General features: G+C 37.8%; 1 protein-coding gene across 2 annotated transcripts in view; it reads right to left on the bottom strand.

Moving 5' to 3' along the window:
• CTNNA2 (catenin alpha 2) overlaps nt 1–13796 on the bottom strand; it is a 534072-nt gene that overhangs the window by 152162 nt on the left and 368114 nt on the right. The gene's annotated exons all lie outside the window — the stretch shown is intronic.

Genomic DNA, 13796 nt, shown 5'->3' with positions numbered 1-13796 from the left:
TATAATTCAAAAGGAGAAGAATTTTTTTCAGTTCCTGCAGTTGTTAGGCTAGAAATAAGCCATGGAAATAGTTATAGGGAAAATTTCACTGTATATATAAAAATAATTATTTATATTTAATATTGAGCTACAGACATAGCAGTTAAAGTGCAATATCCGTCGTAATATTCACCATTTGATTCAGATTTTGATGGCACCTCTTAGGTAATGTTGCATTTGAAATCTCTGAACATAGCACTTAGGGAAAATCCAGTCAGCAAGAAAAAATAAGATGAGAATGTGAATGTGCTTGTGAGCTACCCAAGTAACGCGCTGGAAGACTTTGCCCTTGACAAGCACAAAGAAAAGCCTAACACCTGTCTGCCTCTTATCCATTACCAATCTCTTTTTAATATCACACACCTCTGCATTTCAACAGATACTCCAGTCTGTAAAAACACTGAAAGAGAACAAACGCCTCTATACTACTATATTTTGTAAACTTCACACAATCATTTTTAAAAAAGCCAGACCAGTAATGGGAAAGCTAGCAATTTGGTTTTGGGATCATAAATCCAAAGTCTGTTCCAAGTCAATATTTTATCTTATCATGAACATGAGCAGATTTTCCAAACTAGAAAAAAACCCAGTTGTTTTTACTTATTGAGGAACTGCATGTTTCAGAAATACTTGCTCATATGAGTAGGATTGAAATTTTAAGGAAGAAATTCTTTATGATGAGGCTGGTGAAACGCTGGAGGAGTTTGCCCGGAGAGGTGGTAGATGCCCCATCCCTGGAAACATTCAAGGTCAGGCTGGACGGGGCTCTGAGCAACCTGATCTGGTTGAAGATGTCCCTGCTCATTGCAGGGGGTTGGACTAGATGACCTGTAAAGGTCTCTACCAACCCAAACTATTCTATGATTCTATGATTCTGTGTTTCTGTGATATGATACAGTAACAGGAGAAGCAATGCTGATCTCAGTTGGATTACTTATGAGCAAGGACTTGCAGGAGGAAATGGTATTTCCATGCTACCCCTCTCATAAATATGGTGCTCATACCAGGAAAACGAGCCGTAGGATTTTAATGGCTTTTACCAGTAAGAGCACCCCAGAAGTTAGCTTGATGCTTTGTTTTTGCTGCGTATTTTAATTGGAAATAACTGGCAACCACCTCACCGATACGTGAGAGCTCCAGGATACATTTCTAAACTGCATTCTTCACTGATGTGTGTGGCAATTCAATGGGTTCGTAGCGGAGAAAAATAGATAGTCGTGTAGTTTGGGTGTGGGGGAAAATCTTCAAATGTATGCTCTGCGTTGACTAATAGGAGCACAAGGTCTTTTCAATACTGGAATAGAAATTTTGATGAAGTGCCTGGTGGCGAATTTGAAATACTAGCCCGGGGGCCCCAATGAGACATAATTCATTCCAGTAGCTAGAACAAATCTAGCTTCTACATCCATTCCTCTAAAGTCATTATTGACCCAAGGGAAAATGCTAGCCTTAAGCAAGTTTTAATAAAGACTCTGGTGGAGTAGTTTCTGTAGCACTAAATGTGATAATGAGAAACAAGCCACTTAGCTGCAATAGACCCAGGACCTGTATATAACCCGAAAGTCAGTTTTCTGAGGTTCTTGGGATTCTTTCCAGAGATGAAACAGGCATCCAAAAGAGATTTAATTACCTTGCTGACTAATTTGTTACATAAAAATCAGTCAGGCTTAAATGGACCAATATTCTGCTTGTCCTATATGAGCATAATTTATTTTAATACTGTTTCTGTGAAGTAAAAACGTCCACAGACTAATCAGGTCTGGGTTGAAAAGCAAGTTTTTTATTAAACCAGTAAAAGTGTGAACATCTAAATCTGGCCTTAAACATTGCTCTGCTTTAGAACTTTTTGCAGTTTATTTTAAACAGTAAATGCTTGTATCTGTCTGTGACCATAAGACCTCGTATCAAATAGCATCACTGGTGCTACAGACCACAGCGGTTTGAAAGTTTCTTACGCAATTACTGAAAACTCTCTATGGATGAAGTAGGTGAACAACAACAACCAAACCTGATAAGTAGCATGTATTCTTCTGAAGTTAGATCTGTATTTATTTAAAAAAAAATAAATATAAAAAATTTACTATCCCTCACTGCCCCTTTGTAACCATCAACCACAAAATAAAACCTTGCTAGACACAGTGGAAGTCGTTTGAAAATTAAACTACAGTCTTGATACAGAGAGATAGAGAAAGGATCCTTTGTGGGACTGTTATGATCATTAATTTCCATCCCAGGCAGAGCAATCACAATCTTTTGTGCCTGTTGTTGATGTTTGGCATTGATTCACAGAGAGATGCTTTGTTTTACGTCTGCAAGTTCTACAGGCAAGTATTTAAGTTGTGAAAGTCAGCAGAGGGAAACAGAGAAATAGACTCCTCTGCGTTGATGCTTTGGTAATACAATTGATGGAACGGAATAAAAGCACAAAGAAGATAGGCTGAATATAGCAGAGCTTGGAGCAAGAGGGAGAAGCTGAGAATATTCTCATGCCTAATACAATGCAGTAAACCCCTGGTCCTACTCTTGCCCTCACCCAAGACAATCCGCATCTAGGTACATCACTATCCAATTCACAAAGAAATATCATTTGCGACTTTTTAAAAGTCTGATCAAGTATTTACTGTGCTTAGCAAAAATAAACACTTTAACATAGATGATGGGGAGGTATGGACTATATGCTTTACAGTTAAACCATCAAACTTAAAGCCAGTACGCTGTATTTGCAGCCAACCCATTCATTTATTTCACATAAAAAGAAGTTTTGGGTACTAATCCTTTTTATGAAAACTCCTAAAATATTTTTAAAAGTTATGGGGGAATCAGTGTGTGCTTTATGATCCAGGAAGATTGGTGCTTATAGGCCTCTCTTTTTTTTCTTTTTGGTACCATACGAGTTCAAATCAGATACTATGTGGTGATTCCAATAAAAGTAAAATTGAATCACGTTTCTGTGAAACTCGTAGCCATTTATATAGATAAGATGCGGGGGGGGCGCGGGGGGGGGCAGGCACAGAAAATATTTCTAGTTTGAATGGAGATTAAATGTCAAGAAGACTGGAGTTGCCATCTACTGGAGTGTGCAAAGAATGACAACTGACATGCAAAAATCCTGAACTGAAAGCATTCGTCACAGTAACAGTCTAGGTACATCGTATATTGCTCTGTAACTGGGGGGAAAAAAAAAAAAAAAAAAAGGATATCTCCAAAGGCAAGGAATTATTCTCCACTCTTAGCTTTTGAGAAGTCGGAGGTGCACAAGGAGGCTGTGTTAAAACAATCTCGTTTGCCTACGCCTTTTATCCACATTCAGCAAAAGCTTATATTTATCACTTCTCATCAGAACGCAGATAATTCCACTTTCCAGGTTCAAAAGCATAAAACAATGTCAGAATCTGAAAAGGAGAGAATGGTAAAGTCTTCAAATACGAGCATCTAATCACTGCTGCATTTTTAAACCACCACTTTTTAACACAAGATAATATTATGGAATATCTTCAGTTGATGAAACACTGACAAACATAACAAAAATCTTCTTAAGAGTCGCTTATCATCAAAGACAGTTACTCAATATTCACTGTGCAGTTCCAATAGTGTGTAATAAGTTCATATGCAAGAAAAAAAAAGTATTCACTCTTACGTTTGTAGGTGATCTAAAGTAGAATTTTTATTTCCTACATACAGGTCTTGCAAAAGACCAATTATTTACATAAGCAAATTAATAAAATAAGTGTTTAAAACTGGACAGACAGACAAACCAGACCTCTCCAGGGCAGTTCAGAGGAGAAAAGAAAGCAAGAATGTCCTTAAAGTGCCGTCAATGAAATTACACGAAATTAGCAGGAGACATGATGTTGATGACAGCTACAGCCTGGAAATTCAGTGTATTTGTAGACATAGGCACATCCCACCTCACAAGACCAAAACCTAGTTAAAAACTATACACATGCACTGGGATTTTTTGAAAGCAGTTTAATTTTTTCTCATATTTAGTGAAGCTGTTTATTAGTCTCTTACTAAAGGTAGAGTATGAAGTGACCGGACAGAAGTATCTGACACGTGAACTATGTTATTGTGATTAATGGAGTTAATACATAAAGGGTTATTTCTCTGGAAAACGTCAGATTGAATAATTACTGGAATTAATCCCAAAGGGCTTTAGAAAATTTTCTGCCCAGTTTCAAGTCACATTTTTATCACATTTTTCTTTTGACTAGAGGGCGATCTTTAATTGCAGTTTTAAGTTAAACAAGTACTGTAAGCAATTCATCAAACATTATGAAAAATGATGTATTTCTCTAACAGTCCTTGAAAGTAGCTAATTCACTTTTTACCCTCATCTCTAAGCAATATTGCAAAATCCAATCAATAAATAAACTGGTTTTGTTCTGCCTCTGAAACAAAAAAGCATACTGTCCCTATTTTTCATGCATCAGGTTAGGTATAGAATATCCTAGAATTGATATATTGGAATATTACTGGCAATATTATTAAGATAAGTAGGGAAGAGATGATAGCATTATTTGGTCTCTTGGATTTCTTCAATCTAATCAGTATTTAATGGATACAACGGTGCCAGCAAATCCAGAAAGTCAGAGAACATATCTCAAAAGACTCAGAGCTGAATGTGTTTCAGGGAAGTATCCCAAGGTCAGCATTACTTTGCAGTGCTGCAGATGCATCCAACAGGCTCCACGGTCTGGCAGACTGAGGACCATGTATCAAAGGTTTTGGGGTTTTTTTTTGTGATAAATGCTTTTATAACTGCTGTCAATATGATTTTCTTTGGTCAGAACGTAAAGAAGCAAATACCTCCCAGCTTCATCCCTCTGGCACTAGGGAAGCTTCTTCCCACCACATTTTCAATGTCTTCTAATGCTCATTGCCTTCATGGCCCTCACGGCCATGAAAACAGCTAGAATTGTCTTCTGCTGACCTAATGTCAGTGCATGGTCCAAGCTCAGCTAGCAAAATAGGCTGCAGAAAGATGACGTGACCAAACCTCAGTTGTACCGATTACATATCTGGAGCATTGTAATTCACTAATTCTTGTCCAAAAATTATTGGCTCTTAACCCAAGCTGTGTCGATTATTATCATGTTCATTAGGACATAGCAAAAGATAGTCCATGTTGGGCATTATGCAGGGACATAGGAAGAGGCAATCCCTGAAATTAAGAGCTGGAAACAGAAAAAAAACCCTAGATGTAGGAAGAACAGGGGCATAGAACAAGCAAAAAAATGATATACAATTAGAAGAAGCAAAGTGAGGATCAGGACTGCTTCCAGGATTTTTTTTTTTTTTTTTAAAGCTGGGTATCTTTAATGCCTCTCTGCTCAGACACGGCTAGTTCCAGTTTTTTAAGTACAGAAATGATGCCCATTTGCCATTCTGCCTCTGTTTCTGATCTCTGCTGGTGTATTTGGCAATCACTGTCGTAGCTCGCTTAATCACCTTTTGTCCCCTACCTGCCGATTCCCCAAATGGGCCCCCGTTGAGCAACGTACATGGCGATGCCAGTATAGGTTCTGGGAGCTGAAGGATGATGCTGGGGGAGATCTGGGAGCAGCTTCTCTGCCCATCATCCACAGGGCTGGGGGGAGAAGGGGAGTCACTGGGCGCAACATGCTGTGGGACAGGATCCCCCAGCCAATGTTTATAGACCGCACCAGAGAGGTGCATAGTTCAGGAGTTTCACAGCAATGATTTCCCACACCTTTAGGATTGCTGTTAGGAACATTACCAACGTGATCACGAAAAATGTTTGTTCTTCCACAGCCATGCATGCAACATACAGCGCCTACTTAAATACATAAACACCTTTTCATAGACAAAAATCTCTGAATAATGGGGAAAGAACTACAATATATCTTGAGCCACAGGCATTTCACAGCTACTGACCTTTGATTTTGATTTAGAGGCTCTAACTAGTAAAGCTTGGCTCTACACCAAAGCTGAAGAAGAAAATCAAGCACACTCTTGTCAAATTATAATTAATTTGCACTACAAAAAAAGAGCAGAAGTAAGCCAAGTGTTCTTTAAAAATGGTCTCTAGAATTCAAAACACACAGTAAAATGTCCTATATCTTGAAAAACAGGCTGATCTTTTCCTGTCTTTTCAAGTTGATTACGCATCTTCCCACTCATTTAAAATATAAATTGAGTCTTAAGAAACAATAAGCTCTTCAATTTACATGAATATTAAAGGTTCAAAATTACAGCAGTAGGAGAGGAAATATGATTCTGAAACATATCTGAAGTAAACCCTACAGCTTTGGTACTATTTGCCCCCGAAATCTGCTGTTACACCTTTAAAAACATATATAATGTGAGGTTAATTTACATTCATATTATTGTATGTATGTTGAGAATGTGGTTCTCATATGCTTTCTATAGCTTTGCAGGTAAATTCAGGATCTTTGGCTCTGTTATTAGAATTGACTATACCTTTCTAGACATTTATTGAGAGTAAAGGAGCAACACAAAGTTTTGATTACATTATACGTTTCTTCCTTATAAGACATAAAAGGTCTTTAGCACAGGCACATAAATACATTGAAATAAAACCAAACAAGAGTCAGGAAGGCACATTTCAAAGACTGTCATTGGATCTCACAAAATTAAATTAGCTGTTGAGCAAAGCTGGGTTTCTAAGATTACATATACACCACACACAAACCACCCCCACCATATGAAAGTCTTCAGTATTGCCTTAGTATTTTGAAGTTGTTTTTTTTTTTAAAAAAAGGTCAGGTTATCCTCTTTTTTTAGAAGGCATGACTATCTTTTGCTATGCCTTTAAATATGTCCTTCTGAGACTCCTGACCCGTGATTCTTGCTCTTAGACATTACATCAGTTGCAAATAATACGTAATGAAGCCATAAATATTTCAGGTAGTCAACAAACCGTCTTCTTTAAGTTTGCAAAAATCACAATGACTTCTATCTGAAATGTGAGGCTTCAACCTGGTTTCTGCATTATTACTTCTATGGATAAGCTAATGACTCAGATTCCCTCTTATCTCCCAATAAGATGCAAGAGACAAACAACCAGGATTTCAACAAATTTTATCCTGCATTTTCCCTTCAGATTATAGATATCATCAGAGCAGAAGGATGAAAACATAAAAATCCTGCCTTCTCCATCTGCCTAAATATACCAAGAAGCACACATAACTGAGAATAATACAGTCTGCCAAAGCTCCGATTGCCTGTTTGCTATAGGCGCTCTGCTACAGTCCAACATCTATTTCCATGACTACATAATCTAGCTCATATTGTTCAGGTCTTCAGTAAATCCAGGAGTCAGATCTCAGAACATTTCAAATTATCTTATTTCCAGGAAACATTATCCAAAAGCAGAGCTTCCCTGTAAAGCTCCCTTCGCAGTCAATTCAAATGGTACCCTCTGTGATGGAAGAGAATTCAATAAAAGTCTTTATTCGATTTCAAAATACTAGTTTAGCACTGACTTTACCACCAACCTATATTTCTTGCAATAATGTGTCTACAAAGGCCAGCATAAGGTTTGTTATCTTTTCTGATTGTGCTTTAAAATACATTTGGAAAGGAGCAAAAGAAACAGATTAAGAACAACTGATTGTCTAATACTGAGAAGAACAGTTCTTCTGCTCTGGGAAAATTTTCCAAGAGCAGTTCATCCATTTGTAAAAAGACTTTCCAGGAGTCTGCCAGGAACAGCTTTTAACTTGTTCATCCTAGCTTTTAATAACTGATTTCACAAATTCCTCTCAATTCTCTCCACTTCCTGCACCTTGAAAGTCTGAAAAGTGTTTACTGCCACTAAGTTGTGTCGTTGATAAAAAGAATGAAGAGTTTTGCATCAAGAAGGCTATCTCAACATAACACAAATGACTTCTCTACAGCAGGAATTTGTTGGCGTGGTTACGCCTGCATCCCCAAGTGGGCCTTGCCGGCTTTCTGAGCAACGTAAGTTATTCTGGAGAAGGACACAAAATGCCAGTAAGTCATGGACACGTGAGGGGTTTAGGGCCATAACCGATTTGGCTACAGGGGAGATTTTTCACAGTCCTAACCAACCCTGCTATTCTGTCACTTTGTGGTGATTGCATGGTCGCACCATCATCCAGCCTCTCACAGGCTTAATGAATCTGAGTAAATACATCAAGATCAACCAACCAACCAACCAACCAACACGAGATGCAATGGCATGAATCGCCATCTTGGATCAGCTACATCCATGTAACAACAGAATCCTTTCAGTAAAAAGGAGTCTTAAAACACAAACGAAAGACCATTTTGCATTATAGTTTATTCAAAAATAATCCTTATAGATGAACTATCAACAGTAGAAGAGGTCAAAGTAGATGTATTCAACTGTAATGATAAGCTGTGGCCCTCTTTGCTCTTAAGCTAATTGGAAATCAATTACAGTTCATTTGCTGGTACCTCCAGAAATGCTTGGGAAGGTCTTGAGACAAACCTTTCTGGAGTGTCTAGCTTAGCATTTCTGAAGGTAGAACTAATTGATTTCCAATTAAATATGACTAACTAAAACGTTTAGAGTTGCTAAGCATTGCACTCTACACGTGCTTCCTCCAAGACTTCCCAAGACATTTTTTAGAGATATAAATTAGCAAGAGTTAATTGAAAACCAAGGTTTAAATTTCCACTTTCCCTATAAACCAGGAGTTCCGGCAACCCGGTAACTTGACTGTAACACACCAGTTGTTGCTTAACCAGGATGCTACATGATCTTCAGCAATGCGTTGATTAATCACAAAAGGATATTTTTTACTTGTTGTCATTTTTCCATTATACCTGGACATTCACAACCAATAACAGTCTAGAGGTTTGACAGCACATCCAGAAATCCATAGGCAATTTCACAGCTACTTAAGAGGGTCAGTAACTCTTTAGCTTATTCAAGTAGTCTACCAGTAATGAATGGAGGAGAGAGACACTTCATCTTACCACTGATATATTATCCTAAAAATTGACATTTCTGCACTGCATTGACAATTCTGCACATAGGTCTTTATAGAGCTGTACATGACTATTGAATGTGGCTGATGATGAGAATGGAGTGACTGTAATGAGAGAGAAAAGTCTTTATCACATTGTCAAAAACAATAAGATGATTTACATAAGAATATCTATTATTTAAAGGTAGTAACAAATCCGACGTGTCTGCTCTGCACTGCAATAATTTAATGGCAGTTATGATTATTACTTTGACATCTTGAATCGCCAGAAGTATTTTGGTCAAAACCTTGGGTAATATAGTGCATTTTTATATTTACTAAAAAAGACATGCTGTATAGGTGATGGACTTCTTCAGCTGAAACCCTGAATTCTTTATAGAATGGACAGCCGGCCAAATGCCAGGGATGACCGAGATATAAATACTAGAGAAATAACAGATTTAATTTACTTTACTTGAAGTCACGTCTTTTTCCTCCCTTTTCAGTTTTTAAATGTTTCCTTTATAAAAAATGCCATGGTTCAGTGCACTTGAAAATTAAAGACTACCATGTAAGATCAAGGTTTGAGTCTGTCCATTCATGAAAGGAAATTAAAATCACCACTAAAAGTCCCACTTTTTATTATACTGATAGAAACCACTCAGAACATACCAGAAGGAAGAAATACAGTCCGTATTTAATACACCTTTTTGTCTTTTCGTATTTTGTTGGTTAATATATTAAAACTTGTATATATGCACAGTTGGACATTAGTGGCCAGATTCTGATCTTATTCGCTCTGTCCTAACCCCTAGATTGCAAACTCAGGCAGGTTAAATATCTAGATACAAACTGTAATGCCACACAATACAAGGAATTAGTAAGTAGGAAATGATTCTGATGCTATTTAAATGATACGTGATATTAATCTGAACACAGTATTAAAAATGTGTAGACTAAACACATCGAAAAATGTTTTCCTTTTTCAACCTGAATAATTCTGACAATCACTGCAGGGTGTTGCCAGTGAATTACACTTGTCATGACTCCAAGAAATAGCTTCCCAGGTAAACTTTCTAAAACTTTACTCACGTTGTTATTCTGTAACCTACTTTATATTGATTTAATCAATCTCCCTTAAACACGTAAAAACTTAGTTTGCACTTCTTAAAATGTTTTATAATAGCACATTTAATAAAGCTAATTTAAATCCGCTAATTTATAGAAGTTTGCCAGAGGCTTTGAAACTTCAGAAAACGTGTAAACTTAACAGTTTGGCTGTGATAACAGCTCAGATAGTGGAAATTAAGCCCTTTGCATTACAACCATGTTCAAAGTGGATTCCTAGTTTTATTGCAAAAAAAATATTACATTTCAAAAATATAGAAGGAAACCAAATTTACAAAAGATATGTCAGGGCTAAGACATATATTCACCCCAGTTTGTCTTTTCAGATCCATTTGCCGCAGTTCTTGAATTTGGTCACTGCTCTGCCTCAACACCACAGCCCCAAACATACGTTGAGGTCTCTCATTTGAAGACTACCTGGATTCTTTTTTACGGACAAATTTTGGACAAATAAGAGCAGAGTCTCTCATGCAATAAACCTCTGACAGAGCTGTGAGATAGTGTGCTTAGGGCCATTAATTCTGCGTCCCTAATTCTAGTTGTCAGTCTTCCAGCTGATGCTATATAGGTTTGGTACTGTCTGCTCTAATTTATACCTCTGGTAAGCAAATGATAATAGATTATATGCCAGTGTGGGAATAGGCAGATTGGGTAGGATCCAGGCTGTATCCCAGGTGGTAGCAAGAAGAAGCAGTGAAAAAAAGTATTCAGCTCTTCACAGGGATGTATCAAGGAGTTTCAGCTCTACTAGGGGAATTCTTCACTTTATACATAGCATTTAGATGGTAACTAAGTGATCATTATCATCATCTGATTTGCAGAAAATGTCAGCTTTCCTTGAAGACATAGTTGAAATTTTTAGGGCTACTGTTGCAGATCTCTCCCCAGATTGTTACATGGGAGAGGGCAATAAGACCTAACCCATGAAGATTCATAGGGTGGCCGTCTTTTAAGAGATACAACCTTATCGCTTCGAACCTTTTTTCAGTATCTGTAAAATTCAAGTCCTCTTTTTCAATTTTTTTTTCCTGCTAATTGCATCAAAATATTCAGAAATGTAATCCGGAATATGTTCTTGGACAAGGGCTTTTTTGTCTCTTCTCCTGCTTGGTTCTGTCATTGCTTTCCCTCCTGCTTTTGTGTACTGAGAAACAGAATTAAGGTGTACTGCAACCAGTGGACGCTTGCATAAACAGCTTGCTTTGAATAAAACAGCATGATCTGGGGAGAGGAAGAACACATTCAGCTTTCCTGCCCAAATGCTAAAACATATAAGAGGTTCATATACTATTAAAGCATCACATTTTTGCTTTGAGACCACTGAAATGCAAAGGCTGTGAATAGCAGAAAAATATGAATAAACTGAATTGGGAGCATAAAAGCACATTGATTCCCAGGTTCTGAAACCGCGGTCAAAGTGGTTTATATTTGTAATTTATTTAAGACTTTTTTTTGGCAAATACGTTTGTAATGAATCTCCTTCACACATTTTTATGCACGAGAGCTTAAGTTTTCTAGGACTTCTGTAAAACAACTTTTACTGCATCATATTACTGCATTCCTTGATCTCGACCAGGACACACTCACAGCAGCCAGCCACACTCAAAGACAACAAACAGCTCTAGGACTTCGTAGCTCTGCAACAGATACTTCAGACAGATTTTTTCTTTTAAATTAATACGGTTGTGAAAAAGAAAGCAAATGTAACAGTTTTGCCCTGCCTCCAGCATTTCACAACCGATGTTGACTTAAAATTAGCACGATCTTCTGCAATACTTGTATTTCCATGTGAAACTTCTTCATAGAGAATTCATGCAGAATCGTGAGCTGTCAGCTCTGATCGCATTTGCCAGCACCCAGGCTTTAGACTCTATTTCATAATAGGAAAAGATGGCCAGCGTTTTCCTGACAGAAGTATCGTATATTTGTCAGTCAGTAAAAATTACAGAGAGCGCTCATTGTCGATGCATTTCCCATAGATAATGAGGACTGCAAATTATCAGGCAAGGATTTTTTTTTGGTACACGGAACAAAAACCAGCACAATCTGCAGAACTTGTTAACTAATCAGGTTTTAAATCCCTTCTTTGCATGCTACTGACATGGTCAGAGTAACCTATACATTGTTCTTATTCCAAAAGCACAGTAATCTTTATGCTGCAAGAATTATAGTTTTGTGTGCCGTAGCGTACACTGCAAAAAAAAAAAAAAAAAAAAAAAGCCTTTAGGAAAGGCATGTGCTGAACACACACGAAATATGCAGGATGGAAAAAGACCAAATGTAATTAAAGCTTATATGAAACCAGACATTCCTATTTGCAGAGCTCTGGCTGCATTTCTATGAGAAAGAATGCACAGAATTTCAAATCATGCTCTACTTAGACAATGTCAGAATAAAACCACATTCCCCCCCCCAGCCCCGACTCCTCCACCCCAAGACTCCAAAAGGCAAATCTCATCATCAGAATTAGAGAGAAAAAGCAATCCAAAGCTACTGGTTTACATATTCCTTCCCAAACCAAGAAATCAAGTATCTCCCTCTCCCGGCTAATAGCTTATAAATTCAGACTTTAAACAAAAGCTAAAAAAAAAAAAAAAAGAAGACTCCTAATTCTCAAGCTTCCTACTTAGCACTGCCTCGCCGTTGATGATTTGTGCGGCTGTGCGTGCGTGCGTGTTTGAGAAATGGCGAGATAGGCTTAAAGTATTTTCCATTTCATCAAAGAGCATATATTACTTTCCTGGTTCGCTCCGATGTTGGTTTTATGCCCACCCCTTTTCAATCTGCCCATGTCTGAGATGCACAGTGCAGGCGTACAATCATGAGCAGCTTACGACACTCAGTGAACACTAGGTGCCTCTGCATGCTCTAGCAACATACTGCTCAGCTGAAGGGAAGGGATTCTTGCTGTCTCTCTCTGCTCTAAGCATCACCTAACAAGCAAAGCGAACAAAGAATGGGAAATAAAGCTACCCTTAGCCGGTCAGTGAATGAATGGTAATCTCTCTATGGAGTAAAGGTTGTGCCGGTCAATGGTCGTTGCAAATGATGGACATTAAACAGATTGACAAATCCTGTGGAGTCGTTAGTAAAGAGTTTGGAGTTTTTTTCACGCCACAGTGTTAACTGCAGAGAAAAGGACAGAGGGAGAAGGAGAAGATCAAGCTCATGTACATAGTTCTGAAACTTGCAGGTCCTAGGAGTCAGCTAAAAAGCTAGCTGGACAAGCCTTTCGCTCTTTGAGCAGAAGCGAAGTGAGACATTGTGAGCTTGCCAGCCTTGCACAAAATTGAAAGGGACTGAATTTGTAGCACAGAGGGGTCTTTTTTAGCTCTGCATATAATTAGTCCAAACACAAAGGAAGCAACTGAATGGAGGTTGTCACTCTCTGGAAAAGGGTGGGTAAGACACTTTTTAATTAAATTCTTTCATGAAGAAAGATTTTTTTTTTCTTTGCTGCAGCATTTAACATGAACAAAATCACTATCATTTTACCTTTGAATGTCTGTGAACTTTAATGCTGCACAGCTCCTGCATGCTGTAAAGTGAAATATTTGCCTCTGTGTTTGTTCTGTTTGCTGTTTTGCTTTGGTTTTCTGGCTTTGTTTTGGGTTTTTTTGTTTGGGTTTTTTTTTTTTCCCTTAAATAAAATATGATGTAGAATTTGAAAAGATTCAATGGACATTC

This window comes from Mycteria americana, chromosome 4 (genome assembly GCF_035582795.1).
Source record: "Mycteria americana isolate JAX WOST 10 ecotype Jacksonville Zoo and Gardens chromosome 4, USCA_MyAme_1.0, whole genome shotgun sequence".
Classification (NCBI taxonomy): domain Eukaryota; kingdom Metazoa; phylum Chordata; class Aves; order Ciconiiformes; family Ciconiidae; genus Mycteria; species Mycteria americana.
Note: the sequence above shows the minus strand (reverse complement) of the source record. Positions and strands in the feature narration are given on the sequence as shown.